We start from the raw sequence: 14,494 nt of genomic DNA on the forward strand, positions 1-14,494 counted from the left end.
GTTCTTCTCAGTGTTGCAGTTCCACTCTAGCTTTCAGCCTTTCCTGTGAATATGCACCATGAAGAATGTCTATGGGACCTGCCTCTCTCCCCTTTGTAGACTGTTGCTGCCTGTTTCTTGATGATGGCCAGTCTGGTGGTGGATGTTAGAACTCCTTGCCATGCCGCAGTCTTAGGCAGGCCTTGTTTCTTGTGCTTCATGGTTGGGTTTTCTCAGCCGTCCTCCCCTGTTTCCTGTAGCTGTCAAACTCTGCATCATGTCTTCAGTGAGAATTCTCTGTCCTTCCTTCCATGTTAGGAGATCTCTAATGTTGGTATAAAATCATGGGCCCTGGACTGCTTCTGGTTCCTCTCTTAGTGGTAGTTTTTGTTTTTGTTTTTGTTTTTGTTTTTTTTTTTTTTTTTTAATTTTTTTTTCAACGTTTTTTATTTATTTTTTGGGACAGAGAGAGACAGAGCATGAACGGGGGAGGGTCAGAGAGAGGGAGACACAGAATCGGAAACAGGCTCCAGGCTCCGAGCCATCAGCCCAGAGCCTGACGCGGGGCTCGAACTCACGGACCGTAAGATCGTGACCTGGCTGAAGTCGGACGCTTAACCGACTGCGCCACCCAGGCGCCCCTGTTTTTGTTTTTTTCATTTATCTTTTCCCTACTTGAATTTTACCCCAGGAGCAGACAGAGTTTGCTATTCCTCACCAGTGGCTTAGGATTCTTATTTTATTTTCAGGAAAAAAAATTTTTTGGCAGAACATTGTGCCTTTTCCATAGCACCTTCTACTCTGCCTTTGGTGATCTTTATGACAAAGAGGGGCTCTGTGCCTCCAATCTTTCCCCTATATGCCCAGTAGACTTCCATAGTAAAAAGCTTGAGTGGCTGGAACTGGACTACCAGAGGTGTTATACTCACACAACCTGACATTCAGCCTTTAGCAATTCATTAACATTTTAAATGGTTCTTACCTGCTAGTTAGGTACCCAGAGCCTCCAGTGTTCAGCCACAGTGGGGGCAGCTTTCCTACCACATCTCTTCCTGGAGAAGCCTGATTTCCTTGGATTTCAGTCTATGTTCAGACTTAACTTTAATTCTCTAATGGCTTCAAGAAAAGTTATGATTTTGTAATTTGGTCATTTTGAAGGGAGAAGGGAGTATTGGCTGACTGAAAAGCTTTCAGCTTTCTCCATCTTAGGTATAAATCTTTTCTATGAAATTTTTTCAAATTAGTGTTGGCTAAATAATAGATGTTTTTATGGACCACAGATTTCATTAGCAATAATAATGAAGGTCCTTTAGTAAGTTAATGAGGGCTGCAAGGAATTCTAAGTATTTTTGCATGCATAATATTATTTAATATTCCCTCCAAAAATGTATGAAGTAGTTTAATTTTTTTTAATGTTTATTTATTTTTGAGACAGAGAGAGAGCATGAATGGGGGAGGGTCAGAGAGAGAGGGAGACACAGAATCTGAAGCAGGCTCCAGGCTCTGAGCTGTCAGCACAGAGCCCGATGCAGGGCTCAAACTCACGGACCGTGAGATCATGACCTGAGCCGAAGTCGGACACTTAACCGACTGAGCCACCCAGGCGCCCCTGAAGTAGTTTAATGTAATTGTCAGATAAGAGTCTTATAGCTCAGAAATATGGGGTCATTTTCTCAGGGTTACATAGCAAATAGATGGAATGCAAGATATAAATCTAAGTTAGTCCTACTACTCTGCTATGAAATTCAATAATTGCCTAAAACATCTCAAACTAATAAATGATATTTAGAATATATTGATTGGTTAATGGTGAACAGATAGGACCCAATATTTTTTTCTCTTTTGCAGCAAGAATCTAATTGATATGTAAGCTCCCCATTATTTTGAAAGGGGGTTGGGTAGTAGGAGGAGTGAGTGCCAAACACATCTGAACAACATGTTTATTAAATGGAGGAGGATATAATGGAAAGTCTTTTGACCAATGACATAAAGTATGTTATTAACTATTTTAAATAAAGTAAACATCATTGGTACAGTAGAATATTCTGAAAGCAGCTAGGGATAAACAGGCCCTAACTTACAAAGGTAACACATAAGGGTAGTAACAGACCTATCTACTGAAACTTGGCAGGCCAGAAGGGAATGGCAGGAAATCTTCAATGTGATGAACAGAAAAAAATACGCAGCCAAGAATCCTTTACCCAGCAAGTCTGTCATTCACAATAGAAGGAGAGATAAAGGTCTTCCCAAACAAAAACTGAAGGAATTCATCACCACTAAACCAGCCCTACAAGAGATCCTAAGGGGGACTCTGTGAGTGAACATTATTTCTTCTAATTATCAAATTGCAGAGTCCAGCATTATCCTGACATTTTGAATAGCAGGGGAGAACTTTATTACTCTCCTAATGCTCCATTATGTTGACCTTTTCTTAAGTAAATGGGTTAATGCATTAGTTATAAGAACACCAGAGTTCCTAAAGGTTACTGCTAATGTCTCTTTGTGCTCATGTGAGCATACTGTATTTTAACTTTGACATTTTGTATCAGTTGGTACATGGTTAGTGTTCACTTGACTGAAAGATAAGAGTTCTTTTTTCAAATGATAATGAAATTGTTTCACATAAACTGTACTTGGACATAAACTTTCCCCTTAAAATGAAAAATAGCCCAAATCAAGACTTCTCTTATTGCTTCATATTCTTTTGTTTCCCTTTATTGTCACTATAATTATGGTTCTTTTAATTGTTGTGGTTAAAATCTTGCTATGTTCTTTTTTTTACCCCCCTTCCCACTTAACCCATATGTATGTGCCTGGAGCGATGGTGTGATCTAATGGGACAAAAATTGAGTTTGAAATTATAACCAGTTGGTTTCATGGGAGCTGCTGGTATGTTGCGATGGAAGTCATAAAGTACTTATGTTAATATTTTCTGTTCAACCACAATCAAAGGGATTGAACAGTATTCATTATGTTAAACAATAAAAGAGAAGTTTGTGGGGGTTCAATACTTAAAGAAGTAATAGACCAAATGCTTGCCCCACCTCCTACCTTTAGTTTCAACAGCAGGATATTCCCATAGTTTGTGAGATCCCCTTGAGGTGAAGGCCAATGGCTTTGGGTGTGCTATTAGTGACTTTTCTTTAAATGCAAACAAAGTCAAGACAGAGAGTTGAGTCACATATTGTGTAGTCATCCAGACAAATCAGGTGGATTCTTCAACATTCCAACTCCATCAGAGTAGCCAGTAAGTCTTAGAGTCATTTCTAACCATTTCTGTCATCACAGTTGAAGAAGTTTGTGCTTTCAAGGAAGACCATAATAATTTTCCCCGTCACACATTTTTTCTGTACTACTTTGCTACTTCTCCTGTAAGAGGCAGAATTTAATACCCTCTGCTTTCAGTGGCACACTTGTTAGTAATAAAATGCAGTGAAAGTCATGCTTGCAGGGCTGGGTTAAAGGAGACTGCAGTTTCTGCCTTACTTTCTTGGCATACTTGCATTCCTGACACTCTCTCCCTAGATGTTTTTCCTTGGAACCCATCTGCCATACTGAGAAATCCAGACTACATGTAGAGACCACTGGTAGGTCCTCTTGTTAAAAGCCCAGCCTTTGAAGGTATCCCCCTAGTGCCAGACACTAGTGAGAAAACCTCCAGGTGGTTCTTGTTCCCAGCAATTTGCTTCATTTCCAAGCATTCAGGGCTTCCCACCTGAGATTCCAGACATTATGAATCATAGACATATCCTCCATGTAATGCCTTGTCCACATTCTTAACAGAAAGAACCTGTGGGAAAGATAAAATGGTAGTTGTTCTTATTCCACTAAATTTGTTTGTTGTTTGATAATAGGTATCTGGAACGAAAATCAAAGGACTCGTCCTTACTAGTCCATCTTCCCAATTTTGTTTTATATGAGATGTGGACTTTTCTCTTATTGGCTAATTTGACCCAAAGGTCTGTGTATTTGATAGATACAACTTCCAATTGGCTTAATTTTTTTTAACGTTTATTTGTTTTTGAGACAGAGAGAGACAGAGCATGAATGGGGGAGGGTCAGAGAGAGAGGGAGACACAGGATCTGAAACAGGCTTCAGGCTCTGAGCTGTCAGCACAGAGTCCGACGCGGGGCTCGAACTCACGGACCCCGAGATCATGGCCTGAGCCAAAGTTGGACGTTTAACTGACTGATCCACCCAGCCCCCCACCCCTGCCCCGCTCCATTTGGCTTTAAATTATGTATCTTTCTTAGCAAAACAAAATTTAGTAACACTAGGAGTAAACACATGTTTGTGGTCAAAATATGTTGTTCTGACTGCTGCTTTTACTGTCCTATCACTTGTGATATGTGAAAAACAACACCTTTTTCTTCATGTCCAGAGAATGTGGGCAGGCTTCATGGAGAGTGAAGACAGAAGAAGCCATTATTACTACCAAGATGAAATTGGTGAGAGGACAGCTATTCAATGAGGGTTGGTAGGAAGTTCATTTGTATAAAGCACTTAGGAAAATCACTATGTTGCTTCTTCGAGGAAGCCTAAAGCAGAGACTTGTGTTATATTTCAATATTTTCAGAGTCAGCTTTCTAAAAATGTGTCACAGTATGAAGACTAGGCAATTAGGCTACAAGGCTTTAGGAAGTTTCTATGGAAGGTGCTAAAAGAAGTATTTAAAAGTATTTTTTAAAAATCAGTAAGTATGTATCCAAAATAGTTTCACCATTATGTTATTTCTAACTCCTAGGGCCCAGGTAATTTCCATGCTTGTGAACCATTCTGATGTAATGCTCCTTAACACTTCTAACACTGGCACACAGAACACAGTACTTGTTAGGCCACTGGACTAAATCTACAAAGACAAGAAAGGAAAATATCTTAAGAGATAATACCATATTATGAGATCAGACCTATATTCATAAGTAATTTTCCCAAGAGTCAGGGTATCTGGGTAAAAATTCTGGTCTGTATTTATTTAGAAGTGTGGCTTTGGGTAGTTGAAATAACCAGAATATTGGAGAGGAGAGGTTATATTATTCCTCATTTTAAGTCAAAATTTGAATGACCTAAGATTTCCATTGATGTGAGGCCAACATTTGTGTTCATCATACTAAAATGAAACTGTACTCTATCTTGCACATTTCCTGTGGTTAATTTTGTTTGTCAAGACAATAGATTATAGATTTTTTCATATAAAAAGACATCATAAATCATCTTATAGAAAAGTTAAATAATACTTCATTGCCAAACTATTTAGCTGGGGCAGTGGGGAAGCAAAGACAAAAACCAAGAACTAGGACCCATGTCAGAATCAATGTCCCCTAATATTCTCACTATATTTTACAGTTTGTATTGTTTTACTAGTTCAAAAAAAAAAAAAGATACTATCAAATAGTCCTCAAAATGCATCATTTGGGATGGTAGCTAATGTCACCATTTATAGTGCACTTATACAATCTTTGGTTAAAAGTTCAGAAGTGAAATGGCAAACATGGAGGTAATCTATTCCTACTTTGGGAGCAGGCTTGCTTACAATGAAATCACACGCCTTTGATTAGGGAAAGCATATGTAACTGTTTGACAGTTTTTAAATACCACATGTTCCTTTTCTGAAGCAATCTGCTGGTACAAGTGTAGCTGAAGCTGCTACAATTGTTTTAGGCTAGAATTTATTAGAGCTGGGGACTCCTATTATCTCCCAAAAGTACACTGAGGTTGCTAGTCAGTCATTGTAGAGAGCAGATTTACCCTGGATTAAAATTTGGATGTATTTAAATTTCGTTGTAAGGTGAGTTCACATCTTAGAAGCAGAGGAATTCTCACTGCTAAACTTGGTTAATTGTACCAGCCTAGGCTCTCTCAGGTTAATCTACGGCTAACATCTCTTTCTTGGCTTTGCAAATGCCAAATTGTTCAATTGTTTCTTTTGTGATTGCCTCACAGAAGCAGTCTCATGGACTCCTACCTTACCCCCAAAGTTTTGTTTGGTTGTTGAGGCCAATGACTATACCTTATACCAAGAAGATATGAAAAAAATTATTACAGATAGGATTTCTGAGGATAATGGGACAAGCTCTCAATCAGGTTCAAAAATGGCCTGAGAGAGCAGGGAAAGGAGATTGGCTTGTTATTTATTGTGATTAGGAGTAGAACTGGAGGGTTCCTGCATGTAGTACAAGGCTTGGTTGATTTAAACTTCCCACCAGGGCCAAGGAGGGAGCATCTGGACTTATCAGTTTGCCTAGATGTGGAGCAGAAGAGGAAGAGGAACCAGTGGGACTTGAAAGCTGTCAACAGTCAAACGTCAAAAATGGAGTCAGATTATTACAGTTGTATAATTAAGTGGCCAGTTAGTACTAGCTGTACTAACATGGCCAAATATATTCCAGTTTCTTGTTTATAGGGCTCTGAAGTAGAAAGAAGTACTACCCTTAGACATGAGCAAGCTGACCACTGCCCCAGCTCCATGCCTCAGGGGCCTCTGTGCTTTGGAGTGCCTTCCTCTGTCTATGTCCTCTCTGCTACCTTGGACTGGCCTGGACCAGCAATGCTGTCCATGCAGGGCAGCTCAAGAACACCCAAAGAACACCTTTGGGTGTTCTTCAACCTTTTACTTCAACTCCTAAGATGATCAGAAGTTCTGGGAGCTCTTGAATTTTGTCCAGTCTTTGATATTCTTTTTCTGGAATCACAGAAGTTTAGGCTACTAGAATGAGGCAGACACATTGGTTGTCCGTGATGTGACTCCCACTCATGTTAGACCCAGGTAAGGCTCAGGATTCTGGACTAGTGGTTGCCCATTCCTTAATGTGGGCCTTTTGTCCTGCCCACAGGCTACACTTCTCACCTATCTGTGTTCCCATCAATGCTGCCTTAGGTCTGTTGACAGCACTAGAGGGTGACAGCAGGTGCCCTTTACTCCCTGCTGCATCTGGCGAAGATGCTCCACCTCAGTGCAGGCTCTATACCACATATAGAGTCATCCTATTCAGGTGGATTTATTGATCTCCTTTTAGAACTTCTGAAACCATAACTCTTTGGTGATAATGGACCCTTCTTGTCTCTAGTCCATGTGATGACAGTGTTCTCCCAGGTGGATTGTAAGCCTTTCCAGATGCAGACGAGGGACAGACATTTCTTGTGTGAATGGGGTCACTCATCTCTCCCCTTATCTTTCTTTCCCTCTGGTCGCATTGTGTAAAAGGCAAGTGTATAGTAAATGATGAAAAAGATCATATTCTAGAAATGTAGTGATTATGGCTAAAGGGTGTAAGAGAAGACAGGGTTAGAACATGTGTTCTGCTTTTATGCTATAAAATTCTAAATGGCAAATTTAACATGATCAGAAAATAAACTGTTATTCACATTACCCTACATACTCTGTGTAAGATTTACTCTTGTGATTATTATCAACAGTAACAACCTTTGAAAGAGTCATTGGAAGCCAATATCCATGGGCAGCGTGATGAAATGAAGTAATCTCATAATGACATTACCAATGTTAGCTAAATGGTATTAGAGATGCTTGCAGAGGCAAGAGAATCTGTTTGTTTCAGTACAGTTTGCCAAAGCCATAGCTTCATGAGTTAGGAACACTGCTTACTTTTTCTTGTGCTGGGGGAGCCAAAATTAGTAACAGCACATTTGACAATAAAGAAAATTAAGAAATGGTTTCTGGACCTGAGCAGAAAGACATGGTATTTATACAGTAGGAAGAATCTCCATGTGCACTGACTAGACAATAAACAAATACGTAAGTACCACTTCTCCACATATTCTTCTAGAATAAATCACTGTATATGACAAAGAGCTATTGGGACTCTGCAAATATGTTTGCCTGGAACCCTATGCACCTTAGGGTTAACCCTAGAGAACAGCCTCTAGTAAGAAAATGTACTAGGTATATATTGTTAACACAAGATAGGTAAAGGAGCGAGAGAATAGATCTTATGGTTGCTACTCAGTAAACACTTAAAGTAAGGGGTGGCTGGTTGGCTCAGATGGTAGAACATGCCAGTCTCAATCTCAGGGTTGAGTTTGAGGCCCATGTTGGGCATGGAGCCTACTTAAAATAAATTTTTTAAAATAATTAAAGTGATATATTAGTGCAATATAAGTGAGGCAAAAACCTGTGTCTCCTTTCATTGGCAGTACAGCGAAGCCCACTATGAAATGGATATTAGATAAAAGTGAGAAGAATGTGCATATTCATGTGTATAGTTAAAGGAACATTTAAAATAATACATAACAAATGTATGCAGACCTTTCAGGGTACCCATTTCACAAGGGTCATGCTGAAAGAAAATGAGAATATGCAAGATTTATCTTCTACCCATATATCTTTTATTTATCCCTTTTACATGGGAATAGTTGCATAATAGGCTTGAAAAATAATTCTGCGTCTTTCGGCTAGGATATTTCTGTATTTTAAGCGTTAAGTTATTTTGTTATTCCAGAAATTTATTCCTTGAAACAGCTTATACAAATTTGGTTTATAAGCTGAAAACAATTTTAAAAATTAATAAAAGATGCACTGTTTAAAGGTAGATAAAAAATGGTCTAAGACAAATTGATATCTTTATTCTTTCAATTCTTTGTTTTCTAGAATTTTTTCTTCCTAATATTTCTATTCTCTTGTATGCAAAATTAACATCCATAGAATCCTTACATAATATTAAGAAAAAACTGCCTTGTCATAATATTACTGAAATAATCACAGATTAAAGGGCTAGAAGAAACATTTTCTTAATTACATTATTATAATAAATAAAATTCATCAGGCTAGTGTATTACTTAGAATAATGAAACTTACAGTAAAATTTAAATGCAGTAGGAGTTATTCACATGAAAATACAAATATTTTAGCTAGTCACATAGAGGTGAGATATTAAAAAACACCACAATGATGGAGTATGATATTTAAAAAGTTAAAAACCAGAAAAACATGTAACCTCATAGCACGTCACAGCAATGTTATTTAAACCATTTCCAGAATGAACATCTTACTGCATTTCTTTTAAATAATAAAAAATAATTTGATTGTACTTGTTATATGTATTTGTTATTTAAAATTAGAAAAATATGCATAAACAAAACTAAAACCAGCCAGATACGCCCACACACCATCTTCCCACCTATACCTATATAAGCATATGCTTGATAAGGAAGCAAATATTTATTGTATATATTTTACATAAGGTTGCAAAACCTGCTCTTTTACTCATTACATCACTAACTTCTTTCCATGCAAATTGTATGTATCATTATCTACATTATTGTCCTCAGTGGTTTATAGAGTTGCATTGTATGGATATACTATAATTTATTATTTCCCTATTCTGGGAAATTTGAACTGTTCTCAGATGACCCTGTAATGAAGACCATTGGAAATTTATCTGTATTCACTTATTTGGTGTATTCTTAGGATATCATAGATTTGTTGAGTCAAAGGGTAAAATATTTTAAAAAGTTTTGATACATATCACGTAATTTCTGGAAATGTTATTTGCTGTTCTTTTATTCAGCTCAAGGATATCAAATTTATGCCTAGCCAATTTGTTTTTAACATCTTCCATTACAAAATATTTAATGCTTTAGATTTCTCATTGTGTATCCTTGGTAGTGACTTCCAAACTTTGGTACCTAAATGCCTTCATTATTTGTGTTATTATATGGAAAAAGATACTTATTTTTTAAAAATGTTTTTATTATTTCTGAGAGAGCGAGAGAGAGAAAGAGCAAAAGGGGAGGGGCAGAGAGAGAGGGAGACACAGAATCCAAAATAGGCTCCAGGCCCTGAGCTGTCAGCACAGAGCCTGATGCAGCACTCGAACTCATGAACCATGAGATCGTGACCTGAGCTGAAGTCAGATGCTTGACCAACTGAGCCACCCAGGCACCCTTGGAAAAAGATACTTATTTATACCAGGAGAAGGAAATCTGCACTAAATTCTTTGTTAAAGTAACTAAACTTCTTTTTTGAAATGAAAATAATCCACATTGATTTGATTTGTAAATGTTAATATTAGCACTAAAGATGTCTTTGTAGAAAATTTTTATTGATATTCTACATTTTTCCAGTTGGGTTTGTAACAGACAGTGTTTGTATTTTTCACTCAGAAAAAGTCTCGATAATGAATATGCAACTTTTTATTAATGCTTACATATGAGAATCATGTCTCTATTAAATTTTATAGTATTAACAATAAACTACCTTAGACTTGACCAATCCAGCCTTCTGAATCATTGCTCTGCAAAGCATGCATCAAAGGCTTCTTATTACTAGTAAGATTCCTTTGTTGCTCTATTGGAGCTTAGAATTGATTAATAAATAACAAGCAAACAAACCTGAGATGCAGATTTCTTACCTGTTAAATATTTTTATACAATAGAAAATTTATGAAAATAAATTAGCAGTGCATTTGAAGATTTCATGGCAGTTCAGAGATCTGAGAAACACACTTCAAAAATAACTTTTTAAGCCGTGATTCAAGGATATCCAGAGTCTGAGATTTCTGTTACTGGTTTTAGCTTTTTCTATTCTTAGAGGCTTTTTTCTAAGAAATTACTCAGGTTACTGGGAATCACTGGGAATGGCTCAGATTTACTGTTGGTATTTTGCTTTGGAACAATTTTTCCTTCATTAGAACAAATTAGAGTTATGTCCAATAAGTGTCTTATGACAAAATGCTGATAAGATTTTTTTAAATATACATGTTCTCGGGGCAATTAGAGGACTGGATCAAGCAATATTTAAATAGGTTAGATAAATTCAGGACCTCTCATTATTTTATCTGATTTCAGTCTTGCATATTGAATTTTTCACATCAGGCAATATTAGTGATAAGGCAGAGTTCAAGATTCTTTAGGTATGACTTCTGACTCCACTGGTCATCTCTGCCTTACTGATATGTGCAGAATGAGAAATGAGTTCATCAGTTTTCAAGTTGTTCCTTATTCTTCCGCATGCATTCACTCAAATGGATGGGTGAACACACATGTGCACAGATGCACAGACTCAACCAGACAGTTCCCCCGTACAGCTTTCCACAGATAATGTTCTCTTTGAAGCATATAGGAAAGTCTCACATATAAATTGGTCCACATGATTTTAATTTTTAAAAATGGCAGACATAAGTCAAACAGACTTACACAAATATGTTTGCATTATTTTGCCTTTGAATTTGAATTTTATTGAAAGCACTGACAAAGGATAAAGGGTCAAGAGATTATTAAATGTACACCCGGCTAAAAGAAGTGTTAGCTAATGAAATGTAAATAGAAAGTGTCACAAAAATTATTCCAAGATAGCTATGTACATACATGCACAAAATGTGTAAACATTTAAGTTTTTAACCTTCATTCAAGCTTATTTAATAATACTTAAAAGTACATTAAATCATTTTGACTGCGTGAGATGATCCAAAATAAGAAAAGCATTGTAGATTAAATAATGGCATATGATTCATTTCCATGAATTTTGAATAATACACTCTAAATCTGCATGCACAAGTTATTAAATATGTGTTAATTTTCATTTGCTCTGGTGACAGTCAAGGTGGTTACCAGTTCATGAGCATATTCTAGGTAATTTCCCGAATGATACATTTCTAATTGCAACACATTGTTAAATCATGTAGTCCTTGGTCCCGTGGCACTCCTTCCTCTGCTGGTGGCTTCAGCTTGAATTACTTCATTTGCAAATGTAAGGCGGCTGTTTTATTAATTGAAACTGCTTCTGTGATAAGAGAAAAGCTATACTGATTCATAAAAGAAATGCTCTTGCATGACAAAATATTTTGATAGAGTGAAGAATAAAAGAGTAAAGGTATAATGTGAAAAATCTTCACTCTGGTACCTTGTCTTATAGTTACTTTATCACAGTAATACTGAGAACTAATAAAAATACTTTTAAGAATTTATTCTTTGTTAATATTTAAAGAGTAAGTCAACAGAAGATATTTTCACTATCATATGCTGAATACTAGCCATTTTACAGAATTAGAAAGAGTTGTTACTTTTTCTACTTTCTAGCTTCTCAGGGTTAGAATAATTCTCTTCCTTTATTTTGTTCCTCACTTTGTACATCACCATATGTAGTCAGCCCTTGGGAGATTGACATGTTTAGGGCTGAGAGAAAGACCACTTTGTTTCTGCTATATAGTGATGAACAGTAAGCAACTCAGATTTCTTGGGCTGATTGTCCTTTTGATGTACCATTTCTGCGTTGCCAAATATGCACAAAAGATACCAATGTAAACTGAAAAATCCCAATATATTTCATGACTCAACATTGCACCCATTGCCTCAGGAGACATGTCTAGTAATAATTTGCTATGGTCAATGTTAAAGATGTTACTACTTGTATTCTCCTCTAGGATTTTGATGGTATACTGTCCCACATTTATATCTTTCATCCATTTTGAATTTATTTTTGTGTATGGTGCAAGAAAGTGGTCCAGTTTCATTCTGTTGCATGTTGCTGTCCAATTTTCCTAACATCATTTGTTGAAGAGACTATCTTTTTTTTCCATTGGATATTCTTTCCTGTTTTGTCGAAGAAGTAGTTGTGCGCCCATTTCTGGGTTTTCTCTTCTATTCCATTGATCTGTGTGTCTGTTTTTGTGCCAGTACTGTCTTGATACTGTCTTGATCACTATAGTTTTATAATATAATTTGAAGTCCAGAATTGTAATGCCTCCAGCTTTGCTTTCCTTTTTCAAGATTGCTTTGGCTGTCTGAGTCTTTGTAGTTCCATAAAAATTTTAGGTTTGTTTGTTCTAGCTCTGTGAAAAATGCTGGTGTTATTTTGATAGGGATTGCATTAAATGTATGGGTTGTTTTGCTTAGTATTGACATTTTGACAATATTGTTCTTCCAGTCCATGAGCATGGAATGTTTTTCCATTTCTCTGTGTCTTCTTCACTTGATTTCATCTGTGTTTTACAGTTTTCAGGTTACAGGTCTTTCACTTCTTTGGAAAAGACTTACCGGTCTTTTCACTTCCTATATTTCTAGGAATCTTATTGTTTTGGTGCAATTGTAAATGGGATTGATTTTAGTTTCTCTTTCTGATGCTTTATTATTGGTATATAGAAATGCAGCAGATTTTTTATGTTGATTTTGTATCCTGAGACTTTACTGAATTTGTATATCAATTCTAGCAATTTTTTGGTGGAGTTTTTAGGGTTTTCTGTATATAGTATTATGTCATATGCATATAGTAAAAGTTTTACTTCTTCATTCCCAATTTGGATGCCTTTTATTTCTTTTGATTGTCTGATTGCTATGGCTAGGACTTTCAGTACTATGTTGTATAAAAGTGGTGAGAGTGGGCATTCTTGTCTTGTTTCCGATCTTAGGAGAAAAGCTCTCAGTTGTTCACCAGTGAGTATGATGTTAGTTGTGTTTTTCATATGTGGCCTTTATTTTGTTGAGGTATGTTTCCTCTTAACCTATTTGTTGAGGATTTTTATCATGAATGGATGTTGTACTTTGTCAAATGCTTTTTCTGCATTTATTGAAATGACTATTTGGTTTTTCTCTTTTTTTTTGTGATGTATCATGTTGATTGATTTGCAAATATGAAATCACCCTTGCATCCTGGCAGTAAATCTCACCTGATCGCAAAGAATGAACTTTTGAATGTATTCTTGGATTTGGTTTGCTACTATTTGGTTGAGGATTTTTGCTCTATGTTCTTCAGAAATAGTGGCCTGTAGTGTTCTCTCTCTCTCTCTCTCTCTCTCTCTCTCTCTCTCCCTCCCTCCCTCCCTCCCTCCCTCCCTCTCTCTATAGTATCTGGTTTTGGTATCAGGGTAATGGAAGCCTTCTTGTACAATGAATTTGAAAGTTTTCCTTCCTCTTCTATTTTTTGGAATCGTTTGAGAAGAATACATATTACTCTTCTTTAAATCTTTGGTAGGATTCACCTGTGAAGCCATCTGGTCTTGGACTTTTGTGTGATAGGAGTTTTATGGTTACTCATTCAATTTCATTGCTGGTAATTGGTCATTCAAATTTTCTATTTCTTCCTGTTTCAGTTTTGGGAGGTTATATGGTTTTAGGAATTTGTCCATATCTTCTAGGTTGTCCAATTTATGGCATATAATATTCTCTTATAATTCTTTATATTTCTGTGGTGTTGGTTGTTATTTCTCCTCTTTCATTTGTAATTTTGTTCATTTGAGTCCTCTCTCTCTCTCCCGCCCCCCTCTCTTTTTATGAGTCTGGCTAAATGAAGGCTTATAAATTTTGTTGATCTTTTCAAAGAACCAACTCCTGGTTTCATTGATTTGTTCTGTTGTTGTTTTCTTTTTTGTTTCTAGTACAGTTATTTCTGCTGTTACCTTTATTATTTCCTTTCTGCTACTGGTTATTGGGTTTGTTTGTTCTTATTTTTCTAGCTCCTGTAGGTGTAAGATTAAGTTGTTTGAGATTTTTCTTGCTTTTTGAGGTATGGTGTTTTGCTGAGAACTTCCTTCTTAGAACAGCTTTTGCTGCATCTTAAAGATTTGG

General features: G+C 36.6%; 1 long non-coding RNA gene across 1 annotated transcript in view; it reads right to left on the minus strand.

The window, feature by feature from the left end:
* Positions 1-1,898: 1,898 nt before the first annotated feature.
* LOC131517321 (uncharacterized) overlaps positions 1,899-14,494 on the minus strand; it is a 31,882-nt gene continuing 19,286 nt past the window's right edge. The window contains exon 2 of the long non-coding RNA XR_009264521.1: positions 1,899-3,769. This is a non-coding gene — a long non-coding RNA (uncharacterized LOC131517321). The remainder of the gene's footprint in view (positions 3,770-14,494) is intronic.

This window comes from Neofelis nebulosa, chromosome 7, assembly GCF_028018385.1.
Source record: "Neofelis nebulosa isolate mNeoNeb1 chromosome 7, mNeoNeb1.pri, whole genome shotgun sequence".
Classification (NCBI taxonomy): Eukaryota; Metazoa; Chordata; class Mammalia; order Carnivora; family Felidae; genus Neofelis; species Neofelis nebulosa.